The following is a 10,720-nucleotide window of genomic DNA, read 5'->3' as shown; positions in this document are numbered from 1 at the left end:
GGGCCATGTGTGGTCATTGTCAAGGTATTAGCCGCAATAAAAAAATTTCAGAATGAAGAGAAATACGAACGAAATGTTAAAAACGTGTCTTAAATCTAATCCTTAACGACACTAGAATGTTTATACCCCATATAAAATGGCTTTTCCTAACCAAAATCCGAGTAATATGGCTTTCCTTTTTTTCCAGATTTTAGGATTGTAATATTTCAGGGACCATTTTTGAAGATGGATCGATAATATGGACTCGAATATATTGATTTTAATAGCCTTTTATACGTTCATGAAAATCATCTACTCAATAAAAATTATCGAAAAAATTTATATATCGGTAATATATTTGGCACTTAGAGCAGCCAATTTCGAAGATGGTGCCCAAACTATCAGTAGCACGTCTTCCATATTCAAGTATGATATTTAGACGGTCTTCAACATAATAATTACCAATTTTCATAATTTTTGAACCATATACTGTATCTAAATGGCATTGATGGCGGCCATTTTCCAACATGGAGGCCAAACTATCTGATTAATGGCTTCAATATTTTACTATGAGGTTCACACAGCTCTGATTATAATACCTATCAATTTTCATAATTATCCAACAATATGGTGAAATATACTGTACCTAGCATTCACGGCGGCCATTTTCTAATATGGCGACCAAACTGTCAAACACAGAGCGGTAAACTTTTACTGTGATGTTCATATGGCTCCAAACATAATGTGTACCAATTTTCATAATTTTTGAAGAAGAACGTGGAATACTTTGTAGCTGTAATTCCCGACGGCCATTTTCCAAGATGGCGGCGAAAGCTCGCGCTCTACAGCAGGGGACTTTTAGTATATTTTTTGTTGGGTCAAAAACAACACATGTACCAATTTTCATCTTTATGTTCAAATGTTCTAGGTCAAGCCCTTTTTTGGCCTATCTGTCCTGGCCTACTAGTTTAAGGCACCAGTCTCTTCGGGGGCGTGGGTTTGAATCCCATCTCTATCAGCCTGATGTATTTTCTATGATCAGTAATATCAAGCTTTTTCTTATTAGTTTGAGTTGGTACCAGTCTCTTCGGGGGCGTGGGTTCGAATCCCACCTGTATCAGCCTGATGTATTTTCTATGATCAATAATATCAAGCTTTTACTTATTAGTTTGAGTTGGTTTTTGTCTTCAGGTAGAGTGGCCGAGTGGTCTAAGGCGCTGGTTTAAGGCACCAGTCTCTTCGGGGGCGTGGGTTCGAATCCCATCTCTATCAGCCTCATGTATTTTCTATAATCAATAATATCAATCTTTTTCTTATTAGTCTCTTCTAGGGCGTGGGTTCGAATCCCACCTTTAACAGCCGGATATATTTTCTAAGATTGATATTATGAAGCTTTTCCTTATTTGTCTGACTTTATGTGAGTGTTCAGGTAGAGTGGCCGAGTGGTCTAAGGCGCTGGTTTCAGGTACCAGTCTATTCGGGGGCGTGGGTTCGAATCCCACCTCTAGCAGACTGATGTATTTCTGAGATTGACAATATGAAGCTTTTGCTTATTAGTCTAAGTTGATTCGTGTCTTCAGGTAGTGTGGCCGATTGGTCTAAGGCCCTGGTTTAAGGCACCAGTCTCTTCGGGGGCGTGCGTTTGAATCCCATCTCTATCAGCCTGATGTATTTTCTATGATCAATAATATCAAGCTTTTCTTATTAGTTTGAGTTGGTACCAGTCTCTTCGGGGGCATGGGTTCGAATCAAACCTCTATCAGAGTGATGTATTTTCTATGATTAATAATATCAAGTTTTTGCTTATTAGTCTGAGTTGACTCGTGTCTTCAGGTAGAGTGGCCGAAAGGTCTAAGGCGCTGGTTTAGGCACCAGTCTCTTCGGGGGTGTAGGTTCGAATCCCACCTTTAACAGCTGGATGTATTTTCTAAGATTGATATTATGACGCTTTTTCTTATTTGTCTGATTTGACGTGAGTGTTCAGGTAGAGTGGCCGAGTGGTCTAAGGCGCTGAATTAAGGCACCAGTCTCTGCGGGGGCGTGGGTTCGAATCCCACTTCTATCAGCCTGATAGATTTTCTATGATCAATAATATCAAGCTTTTGCTTATTAGTTTTAGTTGGTTTGTGTCTTCAGGTAGAGTGGCCGAGTGGTCTAAGGCGCTGGTTTCAGGTACCAGTCTCTTTCGGGGGCGTGGGTTCGAATCCCACCTTTAACAGCCGGATGTATTTTCTAAGATTGATATTATGAAGCTTTTCCTTATTTGTCTGAGTTGACGTGAGTGTTCAGGAAGAGTGGCCGAGTGGTCTAAGGCGCTGGTTTCAGGTACCTGGCTTTTCGGGGGCGTTGGTTCTAATCCCACCTCTATCAGAGTGATGTATTTTCTATGATTAATAATATCAAGCTTTTGCTTATTAGTCTGAGTTGATTCGTGTCTTCAGGTAGTGTGGCCGAGTGATCTAAGGCGCTGTTTAAGGCACCAGTCTCTTCGGGGGCGTGGGTTCGAATCACACCTTTAACAGCCGGATGTATTTTCTAAGATTGATATTATGAAGCTTTTTCTTATTTGTCTGAGTTGTCGTGTGGGTTCAGGTAGAGTGGCCGAGTGGTCTAAGGCTTTCGTTTCAGGTACCAGGCTTTTCGGGGGCGTGGGTTCTAATCCCACCTCTATCAGAGTGATGTATTTTCTATGATTAATAATATCAAGCTTTTGCTTATTAGTCTGAGTTGATTCGTGTCTTCAGGTAGTGTGGCCGAGTGATCTAAGGCGCTGTTTAAGGCACCAGTCTCTTCGGGGGCGTGGGTTCGAATCCCACCTTTAACAGCCGGATGTATTTTCTAAGATTGATATTATGAAGCTTTTGCTTATTTGTCTGAGTTGACGTGAGGGTTCAGGTAGAGTGGCCGAGTGGTCTAAGGCGCTGGTTTCAGGTACCAGTCTCTTCGGGGGCGTGGTTTTGAATTCTACCTCTATCAGACTGATGTATTTCTAAGATTGATAATATCAAGCTTTTTCTTATTTGTCTCTTCGGGGGCGTGGGTTCGAATCCCACCTTTAACAGCCGGATGTATTTTCTAAGATTGATATTATGAAGCTTTTCCTTACTGGTCTGAGTTGACGTGAGTGTTCAGGTAGAGTTGCCGAGTGGTCTAAGGCGCTGGTTTCAGGTACCAGGCTTTTCGGGGGTGTGGGTTCTAATCCCACCTCTATCAGCCTGATATATTTTATATGATCAATAATATCAAGCTTTTGCTTATTAGTTTGAGTTGGTTTGTGTCTTCAGGTAGAGTGGCCGAGTGGTCTAAGGCGCTGGTTTAAGGCACCAGTCTCTTCGGGGGCGTGGGTTCGAATCCCACCTTTAACTGCCGGATGTATTTTCTAAGATTGATATTATGAAGCTTTTGCTTATTTGTCTGAGTTGACGTGAGTGTTCAGGTGGAGTGGCCGAGTGGTCTAAGGCGCTGGTTTCAGGTAACAGGCGTTTCGGGAGCGTGGGTTCTAATCCCACCTCTATCAGAGTGATGTATTTTCTATGATTAATAATTTCAAGCCTTTGCTTATTAGTCTGAGTTGATTCGTGTCTTCGGGTAGTGTGGCCGATTGGTCTAAGGCGCTAGTTTAGGCACCAGTCTCTTCGGAGGCGTGGGTTCGAACCCCACTTATATCAGCCTGATGTGTTTTCTAAGATTGATATAATGAAGCTTTTTATTATTTGTCTGAGTTTACTCAAGTGTTCAGGTAGAGTGGCCGAGTGGTCTAAGGCGCTTGTATAAGGCATCAGTCTCTTCGGGGGCGTGGGTTCGAATTCCACCTCTATCAGCCTTATGTATTTTCTATGATCAATAATATCAAGCTTTTGCTTATTAGTTTGAGTTGGTTTGTGTATTCAGGTAGAGTGGCCAAGTGGTCTAAGGCGCTGGTTTAAGGCAACAGTCTCTTCGAGGCGTGGGTTCGAATCCCACCACTATAAGCCTGATGTATTTTCTATGATCAATAATATCAAGCTTTTTCTTTAGGCACCAGTCTCTTCGGGGGCGTGGGTTGGAATCCCACCTATAAGAGCGGGATTTATTTTCTAAGATTGATATTATGACTCTTTTTCTTATTTGCCTGAGTTGACGTGAGTGTTCATGTTGAGTGGCTGAGTGGTCTAAGGCGCTGGTTTCAGGTACCAGGCTTTTCGGGGGCGTGGGTTCTAATCCCACCTCTATCAGAGTGATGTATTTTCTATGATTAATAATATCAAGCTTTTGCTTATTAGTCTGAGTTGATTCGTGTCTTCAGGTAGTGTGGCCGAGTGATCTAAGGCGCTGTTTAAGGCACCAGTCTCTTCGAGGGCGTGAGTTCGAACCCCACCTTTAACAGCCGGATGTATTTTCTAAGATTGATATTATGAAGCTTTTCCTTATTTGTCTGAGTTGACGTGAGTGTTCATGTTGAGTGGCTGAGTGGTCTAAGGCGCTGGTTTCAGGTACCAGGCTTTTCGGGGGCGTGGGTTCTAATCCCACCTCTATCAGAGCGATGTATTTTCTATGATTAATAATATCAAGCTTTTGCTTATTAGTCTGAGTTGATTCGTGTCTTCAGGTAGTGTGGCCGAGTTTTCTAAGGCGCTGTTTAAGGCACCAGTCTCTTCGGGGGCGTGGTTTCGAATCCCACCTCTATCAGCCTGATAGATTTTCTATGATCAATAATATCAAGCTTTTTTTTTTGTTAGTCTCTTCGGGGGCGTGGGTTCGAATCCCACCTTTAACAGCCGTTTGTATTTTCTAAGATTGATATTATGAAGCGTTTGCTTATTTGTCTGAGTTGACGCGAGTGTTCAGGTAGAGTGGCCGAGTGGTCTAAGGCGCTGGTTTAAGGCACCAGTCTCTTCGGGGTTGTGGGTTCGAGTCCCACCTCTATCAGTCTGATGTATTTTCTATGATCGATAATATCAAGCTTTTGCTTATTAGTTTCAGTTGGTTTGTGTTTTCAGGTAGATTGGCCGATTGGTCTAAGGCGCTGGTTTAGGCACCAGCCTCTTCGGGGGCGTGGGTTCGAATCCCACCTATAACAGCGGGATTTATTTTCTAAGATTGATATTATGACTCTTTTTCTTATTTGCCTGAGTTGACGTGAGTGTTCAGGTAGAGTGGCCGAGTTGTCTAAGGCGCTGGTTTAAGGCACCAGTCAATTCAGGACTAGGGGGCCGCCTAATAAAACACGCGCGATGAAAACAAAAATCGAGGTTTGGTCCCTTGACACTTTCATCGAATGGCATTGGCATATCACACTCTATTCAAACTACGCGAAGACGGTGGCTAAATTTGCATTGCACTTCTGTTCGAAAGTGGATAATAGATATTCTGAAATTGAACCGTAAGATAGAAATGATACTGATAAAAGAGAATTTTTGCCAATGGGTTTTGACTATAATTGTCTAAAAGCATCCTCGAAACGTCTTGATATACCAAATTTTAGGTTATTATAGTATTCAATCACGATTGAAATCAAATGGTTGTTTTTAGGTAATCCACATCTGTTACGTTACAGGACCAACTACTGCTAGCATATTTTTCATTCCACAACACTTTCAAACATCTTTTGCTCATTTAACCACACTTTCAACCACTTTGTTGGTTATTTAACACTATTTTCAACCTTGTTGTAGTCATTTGACGAAACTTTCAACCGCTTTAAAGTCATTTTAACCATTTTTTTCTCATTTATCAAAACTGTAAACCACTTTTTAGTCATTTACTAACACTTGCAACTAATTTTGACTCATGTAACAACACTTTCAACCATATTTTATTGAAAAAGCAGATCTTCCTATTGAAATTAGTTATTTAACAGCAATTTTCAATGGAACATTTTTCGTCTAACCGTTCTTTTTAATGAAATTATGCACTTTTTATTCATTTAACAATACTTTCAACCAAATTGTATTGAAAAAGCAGAACTCCATATTGAAATTAGTTATTTAAGAGCAATTTTCAATGAAACATTTCTCGTCTAACCGTTTTATTTATGAAATTTAGTATTTTACAACGTTTCAACCATATTATTTTGATAGAAATCTTTAATGGTTAGACATTGGAGGCCAGACATATTTATAGAAAATCCAATAAATAATTAGAGGCCCTATTGGGTATGATATCGTGTGGTGATGGACATATATATGCACACGTTTATTTCTTATCTTTAAAGTTAGACTTATGCATATATAACAGCCGTCCATCTCCGTCGACTTCAAAAGCATTGGGACACATACACCTTTTAAATTAGTGATGTTTCGGTGGACGATGCCCACCAAAAAGAGACATTTTCACTCCCTATAGAAAAAATTTGATCAAAGCTGGTTAAATCGATTTGAACGGTTTTAATTATTTACGATAAGGTACGTAGAACGGTGATAATTTATAGAGAGTGCAGGCAAGGCTTAAGTCAAAAATTTATAGGGCAGAACTTAAGTTCATGGTACCACGTGGGAAAGAATTAACTTTAAAACAGATTAAATTGATTATCGCCATTTAGAAGTATTCTGGACAGCTTGAAGAATTGTGTAAGCCTTATCTTGGGATCTACGAAGTATTTTATAAGGACTCTCTATAATATGATAAATTCAACCAATCACGTACATGCTGGCGTATCTCATCTTAATCATATATTTAGTAACACTTTCAACCAGTTTTCCGAAATTTAACAACACTTTGAACCAGTTTTTAGTAATTTAACAACACTTTCTAGCATTTTTTGTCATTTGACAGCACTTCAAACAGCTTTTCGGTCCTTTAACATAATTGTCTATCGTATTATAGTCATTTAACGAAGCTTTCAACCACTTTTTAGTCATTTATCAACACTTTGAACCACTTTTTAGTCATTTATCAACACTTTGAACCACTTTTTAGTCATTAATCAACATTTTCAACTGCTTTTCAGTATTTTAACTACGCTTTAAACCGCTTTTCTGTCATTTACCATCGTTTTCTTTCTAAACATTAAACGTCATTTAAAGACACTTCCTTGCACTTTTTGGTCATTTGACAACACAACGAACAACTTTTCGTTCCATTAACATAATTTTCGATCACATTATAGCCATTTAACGAAGTTTGAACCACTTTTTAGTCATTGATCAACACTTTCAACAACGTTTTTGTCATTTATCAACATTTTCAACAACTTTTTAGTAATTTTACTACATTTCAAACCTCTTTTCACTCTTAACATCGTTCTCTTTTATATTATAGTCATTTAACGACATTTTCATTCATATTTTAATCATTTAACGACTCTTTCAACCACTTTTCTAGACATTCATAAACACTTTCAACACCATTTTATTAACTTAACAACACTTTGAACCATGTTTTACTCATTTAACAACTCTTCCTAGTATTTTTTAGTCATTTATCGCCACTATAGACAGCTTTTCGGTCCGTTAATGTAATTTTCTTTCATTTTATAGTCATTTATCGAAGCTTTGAACCACTTTTTTGTCATTTATCAACACTTTAAACCATTTCTTAGTCATTAATCAACATTTTCAACTACTTTTCAGTAATTTAACTACGCTTCAAGCCGCATTTTAGTCATTCAACATCGTTTTCTTCAATATTATAGTCATTTAACGACAGTTTTATTCTTTTTTCGTCATTTAACGACATTTCCATTCTTATTTTATTAGTCATTTAACGACACTTTAAATTACCTTTTATTCATATAACAACACTCCAAACCGCTTCTCAGTCACTTCACATCATTTTCTATCATATTTAAGGCATTCAATGATATTTTCATTCACATTTTTGTCATTTAACGAAATTTTCAACAATTTTTTATAGTAATTTATCAACAATTATCCAATTTTTACTTAATTAACAACACATTTTAATAGTTTTACTTTTTAAAAACTCATTTTAATCATTTTGCAACAGTTTCTGAGTCAAAAAATTCTTTTTCTTCTTTACTATACTTCGATTTACCATCCTTAATTTAAAAAAAAAAATCACACCGCCACAGACAAATGTCTCGTACGGGAGAAACGCATGCATAAACAATTTATGCTGGATGGTTAGGTTAGGTTTCGTAAAATAGAGGGGACAGTTTACGGTCATAGTGATTTCTGATTTAGGGGATCCAGGATTTTGTTTTAGATACATTATTTGATTCGTATGGTTTTTAAAAGTTATACTTTAGTGGGGTGCACAATTTAGTTTCATTAATATTATTTGAAATGTGACGTTATTAGAAATTAAGGGCATACACGATTGTGTTTCAGAAATGTTTTTAGTTGTACGATTTATTGGAGATCAACTATACGGGGGGGGTCACGTGAGCCGTGTAAAATTACTATTAAGGCCCAGCCCTTGGGCCATCTTGTTTTAACCGTTAAATTTACGTTCTCTCCTTGCCGTCCTAGAGAGCCAATTCAGAGAAATCGAGACGAAATTATACAACCAATGTTATTACTAACCCGTCCCGCTCTTTTCTCATTTTACCGTGAAACTTACTCTCCGCGCCGTCCAAGGTGCACAAAACAGCCGCTTCGGAACATTCGAGACCGTCTAATTTTCATACTCAATGTTAACTTTCCCATAGGGTATCTTTGAAAACACATTTTAATAGTTTTACTTTTTAAAAACACATTTTTATAGTTTTACTTTTTAAAAACACATTTTAATAGTTTTACTTTTTAAAAACACATTTTAATAGTTTTACAACAGTTTCAACCACAGTTTGTTCAAAAAGCAGAACGTCTTATTGAAATTAGTTATTCAACAGCAATTTTTAATGAAAATGTCATCCAACCGTACCTTTTAATCTAATTTAGTATTTGACAATGTTTTCAACCATATTATACGGATAAAAGCCTTACACGTTTAGACAATCGATGTCAGACATAGTTGAAGAAAGTACGCGAAATAGTTGTAGGCCTTATTGGATATCTTGTGGTGATGGACTCCGTAAAAAATAAGAATAACCTTAAACGATTTTCGCTTCCTCTCGAGGCTTGGGAGAAAATGAAACTTACGTCCTAACCTTGCCGAGCAAGAGAGCCGATTCAGAGAAATTGACACAAAATTATACTCCCAATCTAGCTAACTCTATGGCTTTGTTCTGTCTGGAGATCGAGGAAATTAAAGCCTTGTCTTTCACGTTTAGCTTGTTGTGGGGGAAAGGTGACCAAAAAAGTGTAAACACGAATTTCTCCCGTACTTCTTTAACGACAAATTCGTTCTTGGCTCTCATAAAAATCACTTCAACTATGCAGGAGATTCCTTCCAAACTTCATTTTATAGGGCCCATTGGCAACGAATACCACAGAAAAATTTAATACGGTAATCGCGTACATTTTTTGTCGCTTTCCAGAATGTGTACAAAACCAGATACAAGTTCAGAATGAAATTAAAAGGGTAGTAACCCTCATTATTATTTTTTTCGTTATTAAAAACATAAAACTTGTAGATATACTGCATATTTTCCTTGAAAATTATAACTTAATATATCCATCCAGGTTATATTCTAAAGGGTGTATGTACCCCTCGATATAATACACAGGGCATATCCCTCATCCACGAACTATGTTCGTTCTATCACCATATACGTATACAAACTTTGCTGATCTCTTATACCCCACCGTACGCGATTTGTTCAAAGACGGTCATACTGTAACTTGATTTTACATCACGCCGAAAAATTTCTTCTCTCCAATAAGCCGATTTACCTCTCTTAATTACAAAAACACTTCACCGCAGACAACTGTCACGTATAGGTGTAACGCACGCATTGACAATTAATGAAATTCCAAACCTTGTGTTCTCTCATCGTAACGAAACTAGAGCTCTCTTTTTTATAACCTTGAAACTTACGTCTTCTCCATACCGACCAAGAGAGACGATTCAGAGAAATTGAGTCGAAATTGTATCCATTTTATAGGGGGCATACCTATCGTAATATTCCATAGGGTATATCCCTCATCCATATAAGTATATCCAACTTTCCCTAAATCTTATACCCCACCGTACGCGTTTTGTACGAAGACCGTCAAAACTTAATTTTGCATCACGCCAAAAACATTTCATTTTCTTCTCTCCCATACTACAATTTTTATTTCTTAATTTAAAAACACACCGCGGCAGATAACTGTCTCGTATGGGTGAAAGGCACGCATAAACAATTTAAGAAATTCAAAACCTCGAGCTTCTCTCATAGTAACGAAACTAGAACTCTCCCTCTTTCTCTCTTTTTTTTAACCGTGAAACTTTGTCCTCTCCTTGCCGTCCAAGAGAGCCGATTCAGAGAAATCGAGACGAAAATATACACCCATGGTAATATTCCATAGGGTAAATCCCTCATCCATGCCTCATGTTTCTTCTATCACCCTGTACCCAACTTTCCCCATCTCTTATATCCAACCGTACGCGATTTGTTCAAAGACTGTCAAAATTTAGCTTAATTTTCTTCTCTCCTAAGTAGGTGTAGAATGGGCCTACTGTCGATCCCACCATGGTGATGATTCTGGGTGTGACCATATTGTTTTTTAGTACTGCTCAAAGGGGGAGGATAGATAGGAAATTTTCGAAACTTTTCGGGGTTTGTAATATGTCCGGCTCATCTTGTTTGATTCCGAAGCTCCTCGAAAGCCAGGGAAAGACGATAAGATAAGACAAATCCTATACGCAGTTTGCACGAATTCGAATCGCGCTGTGGCATTTAATATGGTCTTGTTCGTCTTGTTTGGAAGAGATT

The 10,720-nt window shown here is 38.0% G+C and overlaps 6 non-coding genes across 6 annotated transcripts; all 6 read left to right on the top strand.

Annotated features, from left to right (window-relative positions):
- Nucleotides 1–1,169: 1,169 nt before the first annotated feature.
- TRNAL-AAG (transfer RNA leucine (anticodon AAG)) lies at nucleotides 1,170–1,251 on the top strand. The gene has a single exon. It is a non-coding gene; the product is annotated as a tRNA-Leu (tRNA).
- Nucleotides 1,252–1,407: 156 nt separating this feature from the next.
- TRNAL-CAG (transfer RNA leucine (anticodon CAG)) lies at nucleotides 1,408–1,489 on the top strand. The gene has a single exon. It is a non-coding gene; the product is annotated as a tRNA-Leu (tRNA).
- Nucleotides 1,490–1,962: 473 nt separating this feature from the next.
- Nucleotides 1,963–2,044, top strand: TRNAL-AAG (transfer RNA leucine (anticodon AAG)). Its single transcript has one exon. It is a non-coding gene; the product is annotated as a tRNA-Leu (tRNA).
- A 70-nt stretch (nucleotides 2,045–2,114) lies between these two features.
- On the top strand, nucleotides 2,115–2,197 carry TRNAL-CAG (transfer RNA leucine (anticodon CAG)). The gene has a single exon. It is a non-coding gene; the product is annotated as a tRNA-Leu (tRNA).
- Nucleotides 2,198–3,262: 1,065 nt separating this feature from the next.
- On the top strand, nucleotides 3,263–3,344 carry TRNAL-AAG (transfer RNA leucine (anticodon AAG)). The gene has a single exon. It is a non-coding gene; the product is annotated as a tRNA-Leu (tRNA).
- A 1,461-nt stretch (nucleotides 3,345–4,805) lies between these two features.
- On the top strand, nucleotides 4,806–4,887 carry TRNAL-AAG (transfer RNA leucine (anticodon AAG)). The gene has a single exon. It is a non-coding gene; the product is annotated as a tRNA-Leu (tRNA).
- The last annotated feature ends 5,833 nt before the right edge of the window (nucleotides 4,888–10,720 follow it).

The sequence above is a fragment of the Phalangium opilio genome, unplaced genomic scaffold (genome assembly GCF_054372755.1).
Source record: "Phalangium opilio isolate 3A_F unplaced genomic scaffold, DU_Popi_V2 ptg000073l_1, whole genome shotgun sequence".
Taxonomy (NCBI): Eukaryota; Metazoa; Arthropoda; class Arachnida; order Opiliones; family Phalangiidae; genus Phalangium; species Phalangium opilio.
The sequence above is the reverse complement of the archived record's forward strand: the minus strand, read 5'-3'. Positions and strand labels throughout refer to the sequence as shown.